General features: G+C 42.3%; 1 pseudogene; it reads left to right on the forward strand.

Moving 5' to 3' along the window:
• Positions 1-6,481: 6,481 nt before the first annotated feature.
• LOC136320728 (pre-mRNA-splicing factor SLU7-like) lies at positions 6,482-9,754 on the forward strand (annotated as a pseudogene).
• Positions 9,755-19,440: the final 9,686 nt, after the last annotated feature.

Genomic DNA, 19,440 nt, shown 5'->3' on the forward strand with positions numbered 1-19,440 from the left:
CTGGGGTAGAGGCCAAGGAGCCATCCCCAGCGCCCGGGCCATCTTTGCTCCAGTGGAGCCTCGGCTGTGGGAGGGGAAGAGAGAGACAGAGAGGAAGGAGAGGGGGAGGGGTGGAGAAGCAGACGGGCGCCTCTCCTGTGTGCCCTGGCCGAGAATCGAACCCGGGACTTCTGCACGCCAGGCCAACGCTCTACCACTGAGCCAACCGGCCAGGGCCTAAAGTATTATTTATAAAGATAGAGGGGCTTTTGGTAACAAACAATCTGTGAACCCTTTTAACAGGAACATTTAAAAAAGGCAACTCCATGTATAGTATCAATAATAATTTGGTAGCCCATTACAATATTTGACTTCTTTTTAGAGAACAGTATTACTCAATAAGCCGTATTGTGCTTTGGAGTGACCTAACAGGAGTTTGAATAAAAAACCTTCTAGCCTGACCAGGAGGTGGCACAGCGGATAGAGTGCCGGACTAGGATGCGGAGGACCCTGGTTCGAGCCCCCGAGGTCGCCAGTTTGAGTGCGGGCTCATCTGGTTTGAGCAAAAGCTCTCCAGCTTGGACCCAGGGTCACTGGCTCCAGCAAGGGGTTACTTGGTCTGCTGAAGGCCCGTGGTCAAGGCACATGTGAGAAAGCAATCAATGAACAACTAAGGTGTCAAAAATGAAAAACTGATGATTTATGCTTCTCATCTCTCCGTTCTTGTCTGTCTGTCCCTATCTGTTTTCTCTGACTCTATCTCTGTCCCTGTATTAAAAAAAAAGAAAAAACAAAGCCTTCTAGGCGCTCTCTCTCCTGGTAGCATGCCCATGCCTTCCCCTTCCTCCTCCTCCTCTTCTTCCCCCCAGGCATTTTCCTTGCCTCTCAGTTTCTCCTAAGATCTGAGGGTCCCCAGGAAACTTGCAACCAGGAGAGCAATGGGCAGTGGCAGCTGTCCCAGGCTAACTCCATAAACTTTCTCTAAGGCCCCCTATTCTTTGTCCACTCATCCCTTCTGAGTGTATTCCTGCATGGCCAATAAATTCTTGCTTTTCTTACTAACAAACAAACAAACAAACAAACAAACACACCTTCTAGATAACTCAGAAGCAGAGGCTTTATCAGGCAAATCTACCTACAGGTGTCCTTGGGTTATGACAGTCTCAACATACCATGTTTGGAGTTTATGACACTCATTCCCATAAAAACTTTTTAAAAATTGAGACGTGAGTGTTGCAGCTTACACTGTTAGCATTGTCCTTATGGACTATGTGGGTGAACTAGTTTGGTCGCACACAGTGGAAGAAGACGCAGTAACTCAGCCTAAGAACGAAGGAGTTGTCATCTCTCAGTATGCTTACCTATGCCATTTTAGACTGTTAAAAGTGTAAGTGTTCTGCCTGGTGGCGCAGTAGGTAAAAGTGTCGACCTGGAATGCTGAGGTCACCGGTTCTAAACCCCAGGCTTGTCTGGTCAAGGCACATATGGGAGTTGATGCTTCCTGCTCCTCCCTCTGTTCTTTCTATCTCTTTCCTCTCTCTGTCTCTTTCTTTCTCTGTGTCTCCTCTCTCTAAAAAAATGAATAAATAAAATGTAGAAAATAAATAAATTGTAAAAAATAAAAGAATTATTATAAAATAATTATGTTAGTGTAGGGCAGTGGTTCTCAAAGCGTGCACCCTAGAAGATTTCTAGGTGCGCCCTATGGTATTTCAGAGAAATATATACCTGTTGGTGACCAAAAATCCCAACAGGGTTTTTGGAGTTTAGATTTTTGAGGGACAGAGGTGTGGGGAGTTGGCTGTAAGCTGACAGTCTGTCCAACCCCTGACCTCATTTGCCTGATTAGGTTGCAAAAGGCTGTTAAGTTGTGGTGCTGGATTGTTTACACTACCCCCCCATGTCCCTGGAAAGACTGGAGGCAAGTTTCTTCTATCCTTTGTTTGGTGTAAAGTTAAGATGATATGTATGGTGGGAGTTTTCTGCACTAGGTAAAATTCTTGGGTTGCCTGGAAACGTGATCGGAGACTATTGATTGGCTAATGACCTCACTTTGCCCTATAAATAAAGCAAGATGTGGTTTTTGGGCATGCTTTATTCTTGCCAGCAGCAATTACAGGACCCTCCCGACTCCGTATTTTCTTAATTCCACACCATTCCCACTCGGGACCTGGAATTACTAGCTGCACTGGTTTGTGGCACATTGCCAGATTTAAAAATAAATATAGTTACTCTATTATACCATTTCATTATGGAAATACCGCTCTTTTTGTTAACACATCATTATTATATTTATTATTAAACCATCATTATATTATTTTTAGATAAATACACCCAAATAAAATGGATAGATTTCTCAAAAGGAAGCGTGATATTGAAGAATCCGATTCTGGAAGTGAGCAAAAGCTAAGTGTAAATAAAATAGGACTTGAAGGCTGACGGGCAGAATTTAATTTATAGCATTTTCCATCACTTAACACTGAAAAATACGATTGGATTAGAAACCCATTCATGGAAGCTTCAAGTGATTTTGGTTTAACATTAACAGAAGTAGAAGAACTGGCAGCTATATCCACTGATCATGAATTGATGATTAAACATAAGGAATTGTCTCTTGAAACCTTTTGGATTTCTATAAAAGAAGAACATGTGGCAATATCTAAAAAAGCTTTGAACATTTTACTACAATTTTCAACATTCTATTTATGTGAATTAGGATTTTCTACCCCCAACACAATTAAGAGTAAAAAGAGAGGAATTCTTCAATGTATTGATGAGGAAATGAAAGTTTGCCTTTCAAATATATGCCCAAACATTGAAGAAATTGCTAGGATATATTAGGTTCATGTTTCTCATAAACACAAGAATGAAAAAACTTAACACATTTGCGCTGGGACCTGCCAAATTTACTAAATCTTATGAAGAATGTATCTATATATATAAAAAGATAACTTTTTTATCATTTTTAAATTTTTTAACTCCTCTTTTTTATGAATTCTAAAAAGCATAACAAAAAATGTAACATAAAAATGTTTTTTAATGTCAGAATAAATTTAATTTTGTCATATTTATTTTATTTAATTACCATAAAAGCACACTTGGACTTTATATATTTTTTTCTTTAACATTTGACTTAATTATTATAACATATTTCTCAGAAATTTGTATATAGTGCACCTACAATTATTTGTAGGATTTTAAATGCTCCCTGACTTGAAAAACTTTGAGAACCACTGGTCTAGGGTGCGTTTTGACTTACACCAAAATTTGGGTTACGTCCCTTTCATGAGAATGGAACTGTGTTGTAACCTGAGGACTCCTTGCATATGTAATTAACTGTTAATTAGAGGCCCAGTATATTTTTTTTCCCAGCTAGAAATTTTTAGTCTACTGTAAATATCTATTATCTGAATTTGTTAGATGCATGGTAGATTACATTAATACATTTCCAAAATAAAGAACTAGGTTTCTAACATCATTCATTGTCTGAAGTTCTTCCTTGGTTTTTTTCTAAAATAAAGAAATCTGTTTATTTTTCCAAATTTTGGCACATGAAATAAAGTAGTTGTGGTGGGCATATATTTTTATTTTCCTAAACTTTATGTGTAGAATTTTTTAAACAAACATACAAAACCCAAAGAAATAGGAATAAAGTGTTAAATGTATAACTCTAAACTTTTAGATTACAGGCCTAAAGATTTATTATTTGTAAAACTAACAAGTTTCATCACCTTTTTTCTCTTCCTTCTTAAAACTTGGCATTATTTTTAGAAGCTTATTTTGGGCATGATAAGATGAAGACAAAAATTTTAGCTATGTGGGAGATGAAGAAAATCAATTTTGGACAACGGCTTTTTAAATAGACAAGATAATGGTTGAGCTATTCTAGTGCAATTTCTTACTTGAGTGCAAGTAAACCCTCAAAGACAAGTAGAATATGATATCATGTTAAATTATGGTAGTCTTTTTTTTTATTTTAGATTTTATTTATTCATTTTAGAGAGGAGAGAGAGAGAGAGAAAGGAGGGAGGAGCAGGAAGCATCAACTCCCATATGTGCCTTGACCAGGGAAACAAGGGTTTTGAACTGGCGACCTCAGAATTCCAGGTCGACGCTTTATCCACTGCGCCACCACAGGTCAGGCAATGATGGTAGTCTTTGAAGAGTCAACTTGGGCAAATCAAACCAAGTTGCATAAACATTTACACCAGCCAATTTTATTTAACTAATTTTATTCAACCAGGCAAAATGTCATAGTTTCTCCATTTTGGTTGCTTTAATAATGTTTTCATTGTAGGCCCTGGCCGGTTGGCTCAGCAGTAGAGTGTCAGCCTGGCGTGTGGAAGTCCTGGGTTCGATTTCCGGTCAGGGCACAAAGGAGAAGCGCCCATCTGCTTCTCCACCCTTCCCCTTCTCCTTCCTCTATATCTCTCTCTTCCCCTCCCACAGCCCAAGGCTCTATTGGAGCAAAGTTGGCCTCCGCCTTGGGCGCTAGAATGGCTTCTGCCTCAAGGGATCAATGGCCCAGATGGGCAGAGCTTTGCCTCCTGGTGGACATGCTGGGTGGATCCTGGTCAGGTGCATGCGGTAGTATGTCTGACTGCCTCCCAGCTTCTAACTTTGGAAAAATACTAAAAAAAAAAAAAAAAAAAGAATGTTTTCATTGCATACTATTCCAGAACCCCATGGGCAAGCAAGGCTATTAAGAAATCTAGCTCTATTCTCACTTCTAGGCCACCTCCCTCCGAGTCTCTTTCTTGGTGTCAGCAGCCTCCCTAGGGATTCAGCACTCATTCCTCTACCCCTCACAGCTGTCACCACCTGCTCTATTTCCTGGGGCTCCTCCCCCACCCCATCCCACCAAAGACTGGTTGTGGTCTGACCCAGTTTCTTTAGCTTCTCCCCTTCCTTTCTGATTCTGAAAATAAATACAAAGCCTGTTTACACACTAAGGAAACAAAGTACTAGGATGAACCTACAATCCAGCTGTCTCTGCCTTTGTCATAAACATATCCTTTGTTGGAGACCCATCGACCCTCATGTTCCTGACTTCCCCTTAGAATCTTTAAAGAATAAAACTGGAATGTTTATTGAACTTCTCTTAAGTTATTTGACTTTTCAGCTACGTATCACTTTCCCTAGAGTAGCTGCTTACTGCTACTCAATGATTGTTGGCATGAAATAGTCAAACAATAAAATCCTAAACTGCTGCACCCAGAGGGGCTGTTGAATGGTGTCCAAAGGAGTAAGCACTCCTAACTTAGCTACCCTGACCTGCTCTACTCATTTACAGTCACCAGCCTGGACTCTGTAGGTATCTCAGTTTTCCCTTCTTGCCTTAGACCTCTCTCAATTGAATGCTTATCAAGATTAGCTGAGCCTCCTGGCTGCCGTTCGCTCCAGGGAGCTGGGCAGCCCTCTCCGCGTTTCTGCTTTTCCTACCAGTCTCAATGTGGCTTCTTCAGTGTTCCTTGGTTGAAGAGTCCTCTTAGTTTAGTCCAAAGTTGGTTTTTCCAGATGATAGTTCTTAAAATTAGTTTGTAATCCACTTTGGTTCTGGGAGGTGGAAGTTGGTATGTCTGCCTACTCCATCGCCATCTTGTCTTCCCTCTGTTCCTTATTTTTTATCTCTCCAGTGGTTTTGAAAGTAAAAAACCTGTCACTGGAGCTGCAATGCCCAGTATGATAGCTGTTAGCCGCTTATGGCTCTTAAGCACTTTAAATGTGGCTAGTCTGAAAAAGTGTAATATCCATATGATATATTTTTTTTTTTAGGATTTTTTTTTTTTAATAAGGACAGAGAGAGAAAGTCAGAGAGAGGGATAGAAAGGGACAGACAGACAGGAACGAAGAGAGATGAGAACATCAATCACCAGTTTTTCATTGCGAGACTTTAGTTGTTCATTGATTGCTTTCTCATATCTGCCTTGACCACAGGCCTTCAGCAGACCGAGGAACCCCTTGCTCGAGCCAGCAACCTTGGGTCCACGCTGGTGAGCTTTTGCTCAAACCAGATAAGCCCACGCTCAAGCTGGCGACCTCGGGGTCTTGAACCTGGGTCCTCTGCATCCTAGTCTGATGCTCTATCCACTGCGCCACCACCTGGTCAGGCCCATATGATATTTTTAAAATAGGGTTGTTTTTTTCTTACAGTGAAATGATAGTGTGGCTTTATATTTCTCTTGCATGGCGTTTCATGGGAGGGTTTTAAGCTTGGGTAGTGGGACAGGATATGAACAAATCAGGGTTTTGAAAAAACTATCACAACAGGGCTAGACTATTGGGAGTCGGAAGACTGGCAAAACTCGCAAGATCTCACGAGACCCAAAGAGTTGTTAGTGCGCATGTGTCCCGCGGTGGCTGCCGGGAATGCTAAAACAGAAAATAAAAGTGGATGGATTGTTTCTCTCCAGGGGTTTTGTGGCCCCCGGAGACAAGACTGAGAGGAGTCCCGATAACAATATCGACTGCAGCTGTAGATACCGGCAATACTGCCCCCGTGTCGAGTGCCAAAAAAATGAGTTTGGAGGAACCGAAGAAGATGACCAGAGAGGACTGGCGAAAGAAAAAGGAGCTAGAAGAACGGTGAAAACTGGGTAATGCTCCTGCCGAAGTTGATGAAGAAGGAAAAGATATCAACCCTCATATTCCTCAGTATATTTCTTCAGTGCCATGGTATATCGATCCTTCAAAAAGGCCTACTTTAAAGCACCAGAGACCACAACCAGAAAAACAAAAACAGTACAGCTCGTCTGGAGAATGGTACAACAGGGGTGTAAAAGAGAATTCTGTAACTCCTAAGTACCACAAAGGAGCATGTGAAAATTGTGGAGCCATGACACACAAAAAGAAAGACTGCTTTGAGAGACCTAGGCGAGTTGGAGCAGAATTTACCGGAACTAACATAGCTCCTGAGGAACATGTCCAACCTCAGCTGATGTTTGACTATGATGGGACTAGAAAGCCCGGCAGTCATACGAAATGACCGCTGTTCTAGATATTATAAATTGTAATTAAAATGATTTGTGCAAAGGTGTCTGCTAATTCAAACTGAATTACCCAGGGCAGGCAGCGATGATGCCCCTTTGCTTAGTGCCCCACGGGGTTCCCCCTTCTACTTGCTTAATTGCTTAGAGTAGAGTGCCATGAAGGAAACTACTGGCGGTACATTTCTTAAGAGCCACCGCTAGCTCAATAAATAAAGGTGATTTAAATAATAAAATGTTAATTCACACGTCAAAGATCTCTTTGTACACAACATTTCTTGTGTAGATCTTTCCATCATTTTTAAGCTCGCCTTGCAGAGGACCATCAATTATTTTTAATTTTACGTCCATTCTTTCACGAACTCTTGAACAGGCAACATAAAGTTGACCATGTCCAAATGCAGGCTCAAGTAAAAAAATGCCAACACGCTTAAGCGTTTGGCCCTGAGACTTATTGATGGTCATAGCTAAGGCAAGTTTTACAGGAAATTGTCTACATCTCAATTGAAACGGCAACCCTGTTTGAGATGGAGCCAAATCAATTCTTGGAATGACATGTATTTCTATATGCAGTAGCAAATGGGTTAATGTCTTGAAATAATTCCCCCATTTCATTAAGTAAGGTCTCAGGAACTCTTTTATTCCATTCTAAACATGCCGAACTGGCTTCTGAGGGATCAAGTATATATAATTGAGCAAACTTTCTTTTCCCGTCAGAAGGATGCAAAGTTCCAGTTTGATGGTAAACTTGACCATGAAGTCGAAAGCAATAAAGTCCTGGGCCAGGCAAGTCAATTGGTTTGTTTCCCATGGATGCAAAAGCAAACGAACTATTAATGGATCGAATGCTATCCATGTACTGTTTGCTATTTGGATGCTGATTAGCCAATAATTTATTCAAGAGTGGTGGATAATTCTCAATTAGTGGAACTACAATGTTTTCATACTTGCAACATTGAGAAAATCCTTTCTTGCCACGGTCAAATCGATTAGTTTCTAACTTGAAGTTTAAGGACTGACAGTGTTCACATTTAATATTCATGTCACCAGAGGAATGCTCAAAAATTAAAGTTTCTCCGTTTGAAACTGTTTTAATCCTTTTTGCGTTTCGGTCAGCATTGCTCTGTCGACTTTTTGCATCTCTCTCCTGCCTTTGTTCAAGGGACTCATTTTGTCGAGACAGGCTTTTTTGTCTTGCATCTGAGGCAAGCCTTGTTTCTCTATGCTCATCAGTCTCATTTTGCCGAGAAAGACGCATTTGCTATGCGACTGAAGCAAGCCTTGTCTTTCTCTGCTCAGTGGTTTCTTTTTGTCAAGAAAGCCGTTTTTGTGCAGCTTTAGCTCCTTTTCTCTCCTCTTCAGTGCTGTATTTTCTAGGAGGCATTCTTAAAAGAAATTACGTTAAGACGTAGGTTTTATGTAAAACAGATGATTGCCAATGCAAACAAATGTTCACCTTTTCCCTGACACGCTCAATTTGCATTCAGCCGTGGCAACTTCACCCCATTGGCTAGTACAGTTACACAAGCAACCAATAAGCTATCGGCGACAAACAGACACTTAAGCCACATATAATAAAGAAGAGGGATCGGTGGAATGGCTACAATCCAGAAGAACACATGAAAATTGTAGAAGAATATGCCAAAGTCGATCTGGCAAAACGAACACTGAAAGCCCAGAAACTCCAAGAAGAATTAGCCTAGAAAAATTAGTGGAACAGGCTGAAAAAGATCATAATAGTGAAGATGAGGATAAAGATAGTTATGCCGATGATATTGACATGCCTGGACAGAACTTTGACTCTAAGAGATGGATTACTGTTCAGAATCTCAGGATTTAAGAAGATACTGCAAAATATTTGCGGAATTTAGATCCAAATTCTGCTTACTATGATCCCAAAAACGAGAGCAATGAGAGAGAATCCCTATGCCAATGCAGGAAAGAATCCTGATGAAGTGAGCTACGCAGGAGATAACTTTGTTAGATACAGGGGAGATACCATTTCAATGGCTCAGACACAGTTGTTTGCGTGGGAAGCCTATGACAAGGGATCTGAAGTGCATCTGCAGGCCGATCCTACCAAACTAGAGCTGTTGTATAAGTCCTTCAAAGTCAAAAAAGACTTCAAAGAACAGCAGAAAGAAAGCATCCTGGAAAAGTATGGTGGCCAAGAACATTTGGATGCCCCTCCAGCTGAATTGCTTCTAGGTCAGACAGAAGACAATGTGGAGTATTCAAGACATGGGACGGTCATCAAAGGGCAGGAGCGGGCTGTCGCTTGCTCTAAGTATGAGGAGTCCATGAAGATCCACAATCACACGTATATCTGGGGATCTTACTGGAAGGAAGGCCGATGAAGATACAAATGCTGTCACTCTTTCTTCAAGTATTCCTATTGCACTGGAGAAGCTGGGAAGGAGAGTGCTAATTCAGAGGAATGTATAGTGAATGATACAACTGGAGAAGAAGCCATGAAGAAACCTCAAACCCTCATGGAGATGCATCAGGAAAAACTAAAAGAGGAGAAAAAGAAGAAAAAGAAGAAGAAGCATCGAAAGAGCAGCTCAGATAGCAATGATGAAGAGAAGAAACACGAGAAACTGAAAAAGGTGCTGAATGCAGAGGAGGCCCGCCTTGTTCACAACCAGGAGCTCATGCAGGTTGATGAGAGGAAGCGGCCTTACAACTGCATCTATGAAATGTGGGAACCCACCGAGGAGGAAATAGAGGCTTACAGGATGAAGCATCAGAGGCCAGATGACCCCATGGCCTCCTTCCTTGGACAGTAGGGACCAGTCACAGACGGTTGCCCACAATAAACACAACAGACAAAAAAAAAAAAAAAAAAGATTAGCTGAGCTTGACTTGTGGTGGCGCAGTGGATAAAGCATCGACCTGGAACCCTGAGGTCACCAGTTCAAAACCCTGGGCTTGCCTGGTCAAGGCACATATGGGAGTTGATTCTTCCTGCTCTTTCCCCTTCTCTCTCTAAAAATGAATAAAATCTAAAAAAAAAGATTAGCTGATCGTGGTCCTGGCCAGGTAGAGAGTCATCCCAAAACACCAAGGTTGAAGGTTCAATCCTGGGTCAGGGTCTACACAGGAAGCCACCAATGAATGCACAACTAAGTGGAACAACAAATGCATGCTTCTCTTTCCCTTCCTCTCTCTGTATCTCTTTAAAAAAAAAAAGATTAGTCAATCATGTCTATAAATTTCTAGTGTGTACAACCTGCCTGACCGGGTGGTGGCACAGTGCATAGAGCATCGGACTGGGATGTGGAGGACCCAGGTTCGAGACCCCAGGTTCGAGACCCCGAGGTCTCCAGCTTGAGCGTGGGCTCATCTGGTTTGAGCAAGGGGTCACTCAGTCTGCTGTAGCTACACCCCCACCCCTGTCAAGGCACATATGAGAAAGCAATCAATGAACAGCTAAGGTGCCTCAACGAAGAGTTGATGCTTCTCATCTCTCTCCCTTCCTGTCTGTCTGTCCCGGGCTGTTCCTCTCTCTGACTCTTTCTGTCTCTGTCACTAAATAAATAAATAAATAAATAAATAAATATTTTAAAAAAAGAGTACAACCTGGAGTTCAGAAGTAGTAGTATGTTGATTTCCTATATATTAGATGGGCAAACACAACCCTTTCCCCATTGGTTTAACTCTGATTCTTCTCACCACACCCACTGGTAACAAACAATCTATGGCCGACAGGTAAATTCTCTTTGCTTTAGTCTGCTTTGAACCACGTCACATATTACTCTCCTCCAGTCCCAACCTGATTGAATTTACATCTTGGCTTTCTCTTCTTTTTCCTCATTTGGATATAATGATGAAGTTTTATATTGTTTTCCCTTTGAACTGACCTGGTAACTCCGTAGAATACCGCATTTGGCAGTTTCCTTTGACTATACAGGAATGTTAGATTAAATTCCTTCAAGAACAGGGGTCATGTTGTATCTCTTTTATTCATGATGCCAAAATAGTGTCTTCTGTATAGTGTGCATTCATCATAAAATTTTGTTGTTAATGAAGATGGAGTCGAAGATTATGGCTTTGAAAACTAGTTCTGCTTTAAGAAAGCACTCCAGCCCTGGCCGGTTGGCTCAGTGGTAGAGCGTCGGCCTAGCGTGCGGAGGACCCGGGTTCGATTCCCGGCCAGGGCACACAGGAGAAGTGCTCATTTGCTTCTCCACCCCTCCGCCGCGCTTTCCTCTCTGTCTCTCCCTTCCCCTCCCGCAGCCAAGGCTCCATTGGAGCAAAGATGGCCCGGGCGCTGGGGATGGCTCTGTGGCCTCTGCCTCAGGCGCTAGAGTGGCTCTGGTCGCAACATGGCGACGCCCAGGATGGGCAGAGCATCGCCCCCTGGTGGGCAGAGCATCGCCCCTGGTGGGCGTGCCGGGTGGATCCCGGTCGGGCGCATGCGGGAGTCTGTCTGACTGTCTCTCCCTGTTTCCAGCTTCAGAAAAATGAAAAAAAAAAAAAAAAAAAAAAAAAGAAAGCACTCCATAAGTCTTTGTCTTTGCATTGATGTGATAGACTTATAGCCAGCCTATGGGGAATAATACGGTATAGTGACTATGATCGTGAACTCCAGAGCTAGAATTTCTGTGTTCAAATCCTTGCTCTGTTACTTTCTAGCTATGTGACCTTGGTCAACTTACTTAGCTTCTCTAAGCCTCAGTTTTCTCACCTGTACACTGGGAATAATGACAATACTTCCCAGGATTATGAGGATTAAATGAGTAATGAAGTTAGAACATTGTTCAATACATAATAAGCCCAAAACTGTTTTTTAAAAAGATAAAAAGCAGGCCCTGGCCGGTTGGCTCAGTGGTAGAGCATCAGCCTGGCGTGCAGGAGTCTCAGGTTTGATTCCCAGCCAGAGCACACAGGAGAAGCCCCCATCTGCATCTCCACCCCTCCCCCTCTCCTTCCTCTCTGTCTCTCTCTTCCCCTCCCGCAGCCAAGGCTCCATTGGAGCAAAGTTGGCCTGGGCGCTGAGGATGGCTCTGTGGCCTCTGCCTCAGGCGCTAGAATGGCTCTGGTTGCAACAGAGCAATGCCCTGGATGGGCAGAGCATCGCCCCCTGGTGGACATGCCAGATGGATCCCAGTCGGGCGCATGTGGGCGTCTGTCTGACTGCCTCCCCGTTTCCAACTTCAGAAAAAAAATAAAAATAAAAAAATAAAAAGATAAAAAGTGTTTTTTAAAATACCTGATTTATTTCTGCTCACCTATGTAATATTAAAATATTGTAATAAGAAATGTTTTTATATGGCTCATCCAAGTTCCAGAATAAATTTCATTATAATTGCTTTGCCTAATATGAATACTTCCAGTTTCAGTTTTCAATCAGTAATAACAATCATCCAGGAATAATTAAGTGTGATGTGGATTGCTCTGAAGCTTAGCAATGAGTGTCTTTTTTTACAAAATTTCTCTAAAATTGAGATACCTTTCACATAAAATAGATAACTTAGTGTGTGTTTAAGTACAGTAGACCCATTAAAGTGTGTTTTAAATTTCTTTCTACATTTCTTTACAGATTAAGACTCACTAATACATTGACAAGACCCTAAAAGGGAATGATTGAAATAAATCATTGTACATCCTTATAATGTCTACTATGCAGCTGTTTAAAAGAATGCAGTAAATTTATATATTCTAATATGGAACAGCCACCCAGATATATTATGATAAAAATAGGAAAGTGTAGAACAGAATATATGGTATGCACATATATACTTTTGTAACAATCCTATTAAATGGGTCACACTTAAGGTATACTAAGCAACTTCATTCTTTCCCTTCATTATTCATTTAAACCTTGGAGGAAATCTTGTGCAAGATCATAACTTTCTTGGTCACTTTTAGAAAATTAAAAGTCCCGGAGCACTTTTATTTCCAATAATAGTTTCATTTCTGTAATTAAATTGGCCAGTTGGTGAAATAATTGAAATTCCAAACCCTATGTAAATGAGAGCTTATTCCTCCTCCAGCTCAGCTCTGTGTTAAGCATAAGGAAAGGGGCAGGCTGGGAAGCTTCTCACCGTCTCAGACTTGGTCTACTCCCAGGGAGTCTTGGCCTCACCATTTCCTGCCTCTTCAGACCTAAAGCCATAGCTTCTCACCTTGGATTTCCCAGGTGTGCATAAGACACCATTCCACCATGTGCCCCAAAGCCTGAGCGATGCTATCTAGCCCAGCCTTAGAAATAAGCTCTTTGAAAGCTTCTTCTTGATTTGAGGTAAGGGAAAACATCATACTCTTGACCTCTGTGGGCATGAGGAAAACACACAGAAACAGCACAGTCTTTCCCAAAGAAAATCCCCGACTCTGGCTAGTTCAACTTCAAGCCTTTTTAATACCTTCCAGATTAGCTAAAGTTTGCAAAGTCAGTTTTTTATTTTTGCCTTTGTAAGTTCTGTTTGGAAGGTAGCGACTTTCTTTGGAATATGAGCATATGTGGTATATACTGTTTTCTACCAAATTTTGAGACTACAGTTGAAAGTAAGACAGAAAGGGTCACATAATAACATCCTACTTAACACACTATATCTAGAGACTACCTCTTCAGGGATACCAAGAAACAGGTGCCTGCCTCCAGGGGGCTGAGGAGCTGGGGGAGAGGTAAACAGAGGGAGACATGTCACTGTATAGCCTCTTGTACGTTAAAATTTTTAGATCATATGCATTTGTTGTTTTCCGTATAGGCAAGAATCTTGTCCTCTTATAAAGTCAAAGCAAAAACACTCTAAAGAATGATGTTTGTTTTTTCAAAGCAGAGTGAAGAATTGATGCAATTATATATAGCTTTCTAAGCCGAGAAAGTCACTATGTCTTTAATTCTTCATATATCTTAGTTCTACATTCTGTTTTGTTTGGACTAAATTATATTGTCTGAATTCTTCACTGCTTATTTCTGCCTTTCTGGTACCACCAAACTGAAAAATTATGGTTGACTCAATTATACTTAAATTCTGTTTCACATCTGATTTTGAGTCATAGATGTGTAAAATTGGAAGGAAATTTAAAAATTATTATTCGAGGCCCTGGCCGGTTGGCTCAGCGGTAGAGCGTCGGCCTAGCGTGCGGAGGACCCGGGTTCAATTCCCGGCCAGGGCACATAGGAGAAGCGCCCATTTGCTTCTCCACCCCTCCGCCGCGCCTTCCTCTCTGTCTCTCTCTTCCCCTCCCGCAGCCAAGGCTCCATTGGAGCAAAGATGGCCCGGGCGCTGGGGATGGCTCTGTGGCCTCTGCCCCAGGCGCTAGAGTGGCTCTGGTCGCAACATGGCGACGCCCAGGATGGGCAGAGCATTGCCCCCTGGTGGGCAGAGCATCGCCCCTGGTGGGCGTGCCGGGTGGATCCCGGTCGGGCGCATGCGGGAGTCTGTCTGACTGTCTCTCCCTGTTTCCAGCTTCAGAAAAATGAAAAAAAAAAAAAAATTATTATTCGACTGTTCCTAAGGTCATGGATGATGAAGCTTAAGCCCTCAATTAAATCATCACAGCAGAACGTATTCCGGTAAGCCTTCTAGAGTGCCTGTGTTCTAGTGTGCAAATGTGTGCGTGTGTTGCATTTTTCTTTTTTCCTTTTTAAAAAACAAGAGTCAAAGATAAATAAGAATATCTACTGCATTTACATAACCAGTGACAGCCATTGTTCCTGCCTTGTGCTACCCTTAGGGTAGGAGTTAGTTCTTTATATCTCAAAAAGGAAATCCATTCTACAAGGCACTAGAGGGAAGGTTTTGTAGAGAAAATGTATTGGAGAATTACATCATAAAACACACAGTAAAATTTAAAAAAAATCCCCATGAGCCAGTTCTGTTCTCTCCTCAACTTTATCTCTGGTTACCAGATACCTTCTCTCCCTTCTAACCCTGTTCTTCAGGCAGCCTTACCTGGTTATAGTCAGGTTTACAACCATTGGGATCTTCCCTCCAAACTACTAAATTTCTCCTTTTTCTCCTACAAAAAAATTCAGCTCTCTTGGTTTCTTCAATTTTGCACCTTCACACTTGAAATCCTGTTAAACTATTGTAATAAGGCACTTTCATAGGAAGAAAGCAAGTAATAAACAAAATTTAAAATCTTTGTTTCAAAACCGAAACTTTCCCTGTCACATCACAAGAAAGCAATAATGTGTAAACACAAAATCCAGTTTTATACAATTGAGGACGTTTGGTGTCTCAAAATCCCAAAATATTAGAGGCATAAAGGCTCTGATTCAACAGATAAAGAAACTGAGACCTGAGAATAAGGTCCGTGGAAGACTTAGTTATCTTCCAAAATCTGTTTCCCTATCTTTCACAGTAATAGACTGATAGCGTGGTGTGACCACATGACTAAATTCTTACCAGTGGAATGGGAACAGAGGTGATTTGTGTGGCTTCCAAATCACTTGCTTAAAGGAAGTTGTTTGTTCTTCACTTCCTCTCTTTCCCCCTTTTCATGAGCTGGAAATCAGTCTTGATAGTGACACAACTCAGACTATTCAGACAAAAACAATGTCCTAGCATCTTGCTACTTTAAGTGTGGTCCATGGGCTTAGTAGCATCAGCATTAGAACTTGTCAGAAAGGCCTGACCAGGTGGTGGCGCAGTGGATAGAGCGTCGGACTGGGATGCGGAAGGACCCAGGTTCGAGACCCCGAGCTTGCCAGCTTGAGTGCGGGCTCATCTGGTTTGAGCAAAGCTCACCAGCTTGGACCCAAGTTCGCTGGTTTGAATAAGGTGTTACTCGGTCTGCTGAAGGCCCGCGGTCAAGGCACATATGAGAAAGCAATCAATGAACAACTAAGGTGTTGCAATGCACAACAAAAAACTAATGATTGATGCTTCTCATCTCTCCATTCCTGTCTATCCCTCTCTCTGTCTCTGTAAAAAAAAAAAAAAAAAAGAACTTGTCAGAAAGAACTTGTTAAAACATGCCCCACCCCAGACTATTTAATTGGAGTCTACAGTTTAACAAGATACCCAGGAGATTTGCAGTTATATCAAAGTGTGAAAGAACTAACTAGAAGATAGTGGAGTCATAAGATAGAAGCAGCGAGGGTCCCTGATTGTCAGAAGCTGAACTACCCTGACAGCCTCCTACTCCCTACCCCTGTAAATTTTTTTATTGCAGTAAAGTCCATGTAACATAAAATTTACCATCTTTTTTTTTTATTTTTTATTTTTTATTTTTTTAACAGAGGCAGAGATAGACAGGGACAGACAGGAACAGAGAGATGAGAAGCCTCAAATCATCAGTTTCTCGTTGAGCGTTGTGACTTCTTAGTAGTTCATTGATTGCTTTCTCACATGTGCCTTGACCGCAGGCCTTCAGCAGACTGAGTAACCCCCCGCTGGAGCCAGCGACCTTGGGTCCAAGCTGGCGAGCTCTTTTACTCAAACCAGATGAGCCCGCGCTCAAGCTGGCGAGCTCGGGGTCTCGAACCTGGGTCCTTCCGCATCCCAGTCCGACGCTCTATCCACTGCGCCACCACCTGGTCAGGCTAAAATTTACCATCTTAACTATTTTTTTTCCATCTTAACTTTTTAAGTGAACAGTTCTTTGGTATTAAGTTCTTTAATATTGTTATGCAGTCATCACCACCATTTATTTCTAGAACTCTGTTCATCTTGCAGAACTGAAATTCTATACCCATTAAACAATATACCTCAGTGATTTTCAACCAGTGTGCCATGGCACACTAGTGTGCAGCAAGAAATTTTTTTTTTTCATTGTGACTTTTTTTTTAATTTTTATTTTATTTATTCATTTTTAGAGAGGAGAGAGAGAGGGAGAGAGAGAGACAGAGGAGAGAGAGACAGAGAGAGAGAAGGGGGGAGGAGCTGGAAGCATCAACTCCCATATGTGCCTTGACCAGGCAAGCCCAGGGTTTTGAACCGGCGACCTCAGCACTTCCAGGTCGACACTTTATCCACTGCGCCACCACAGGTCAGGCCAAGAAATTTTAAAACATGCAATCCCTGACTATTTAGTCAGGAACACTGATCTTTTTTCCCTTAGGTTGTCCAATAAAACACAATTGCCATCCAGTGTGAATGAACTGAAATTATTCCTTTTTTTTGTCAGATTGGAAAGAATATAATGCATTTTTTGACTTGCCGTAGAATTTTAGTAATTTTAGTTTATGTGTGCCATGAGATGGAAAAGGTTGAAAATCACTGGAATACCTCCCTATTCTCCTTTCTGCTTTCTGCTGGATCCACCTACTTTTGGGCTGTAGAGAAAGAGAGAGAGCGTTGTCCCAGGTCACATGGCCATAAATGTCAAATTTCAATAGTTCCAGCTCTTGGCCTTACCCACCCTGCTCACTACATTCTTCCACTTGGAATGCATTGGAAAGTTTGGAGTCTCTGGCTCAGGGCCCAACAATGAAATTACTAGAGCTTCAGCCTCCACCCTTACCTCCATTCCCTGGAAATTCCCTAAATTCTGGTGCCAGGGTCTCTGCTCAGCTACCTTGTTGGTAGTGTTTGCCTTTCCTCAGCCCCTCTCCAAAGACCCCTCCCCCTGCCACCCTCCCTGACTTCCCTCCATGGCCACTGGCTGCTCACAGAGAGGCCTGGCTGAGTGGCTGAAGTGTCCACCTCAGTGCATATTCTGCTCCCAGTTTCCAACAGGGTTTCAAGGGGCAGCAGCTGTTTTATTTGATTTGGGTTTGTTTGTTTTTCAAATTATAAAAGAAAGTTTATTTAGAAAATTATCTAGGTAGTAGAAGTGAGCCAGCTGGGCTGAGTAGGTTCAGGAAACAAGTTACAGAGGCAGAAGAAGGGCCCTTGGAGCTCAGGGGAGAGAAAGGCAAAGGTAATGCACCTGGGGACAAAGAAGGGGCCTGGGAAGGTGCGGGCACGCTCTGGAGAGGAAGAGTGCCTGGTTTGCTTTGTTATTTTTCTTCTTCTTTCTTTTTTTTTTAATATTTTTTTTATTTGTAGTTTTTATTTTTTTTAATTTTTACAGAGACAGAGAGTGAGTCAGAGAGAGAGATAGACAGGGACAGACAGACAGGAACAGACAGAGATGAGAAGCATCAATCATTAGTTTTTCATTGCGCGTTGCAACACCTTAGTTGTTCATTGATTGCCTTCTCAAACGTGCCTCGACTGAGGGCCTTCAGCAGACCGAGTAACCCCTTGCTGGAGCCAGCGACCTTGGGTTCATCAACCTGGTGGGCTTTTGCTCAAACCAGATGAGCCCGTGCTCAAGCTGACGAGCTCTGGGTCTTGAACCTAGGTCCTCTGCATCCCAGTCCTACGCTCTATCCACTGCACCACCGCCTGGTCAGGCTCCTTCTTCTTTTTTTATTGGACTCTTTGTAGATGTCACGAGGGTCTAAACTGGTTTGATATTTATTCCAGGTTACTCTCCCTGGAATTCTGACATGGGCCCCTGGCCTGGAAGGCTCTGTCAGTCCTCACTCAGTAGTGTCCTTCCCTTCCATGTCCCAGCCATGCCGGTACACTCTGTATTTGTTTCCCCTTCAAGTGAGTCCTTGTTCCAATCCTTTGACCCTATGGGAACTTAAGGGGGGGGGGTGGATTATTCAGTAGTTCCTGAGGGGAAATTTCAGTTCTATTGGCCTCATCTTGGCCTCCTGCTTCTTTAGCTGGAGTTGGCTGGCTACTTAAAAGTCATATCCCCGGACTTTTCCTATGGGGAACTCTCCTGGACTCCTGCTCCCTGTGACAGCTCCTAACAGACTGAACTGTGGTTGGGATGCATTTTTCAGGGATTTGGCATGGTGATGGGGCCAACTTGGACTTGAGGAACATGTTAAGGACACTACTCTTTTAGGGATTCTTGCTGTATTGGCCAAGAGTTTGCTTAAGGGCTTTTAATCACTGTAAAAAAAAAAATAGAGGACTGGATGAAGAAGATGGGGCACATATACACCATGGTATACTATTCAGCTAGGAGAAATGGTGACATCGGATCACTTATAGCGGAATGGTGGAGTCTTGGTAGCATTGTGCGGGGTGAAATAAGCGAATCAGAAAACAACAGGAACTGCAGGATTCCATACATTGGTGGGACATAAAAGCGAGACTAAGAGGCATGGTCAGGAGTGTGGTGGCTACGGGGGGTGGGGGGAGGGAAGGAGGGGGAGGGGGAAGGGGAGGGGTACAGAGAGAACTGGATGGAGGGTGGCGGAGGATGATCTCTCTTCGGGTGATGGGTATGCAACAGAACTAAATGACAAGATAACCTGGAAATGTTTTCTTTGAATGTATGTACCCTGATTTATTGATGTCACCCCATTAAAATAAAATTTTATTTATATATAAAAAAAAGTCATATCCCTGGAAGTATGCAGTGGTGTGATGGAGAAGCAACAGGGTAACCAGAAGTATCTCCTGGGACACTCAGTTTTTCTGAATGATAAGTGTTTAAAATATTTTAATTTTGTAACAAATGTGACAGTTTTGTGGAATAGAATTCAAACTATTTGTGAATATTTGGGTTA

Source organism: Saccopteryx bilineata, chromosome 1, assembly GCF_036850765.1.
Source record: "Saccopteryx bilineata isolate mSacBil1 chromosome 1, mSacBil1_pri_phased_curated, whole genome shotgun sequence".
Taxonomy (NCBI): Eukaryota; Metazoa; Chordata; class Mammalia; order Chiroptera; family Emballonuridae; genus Saccopteryx; species Saccopteryx bilineata.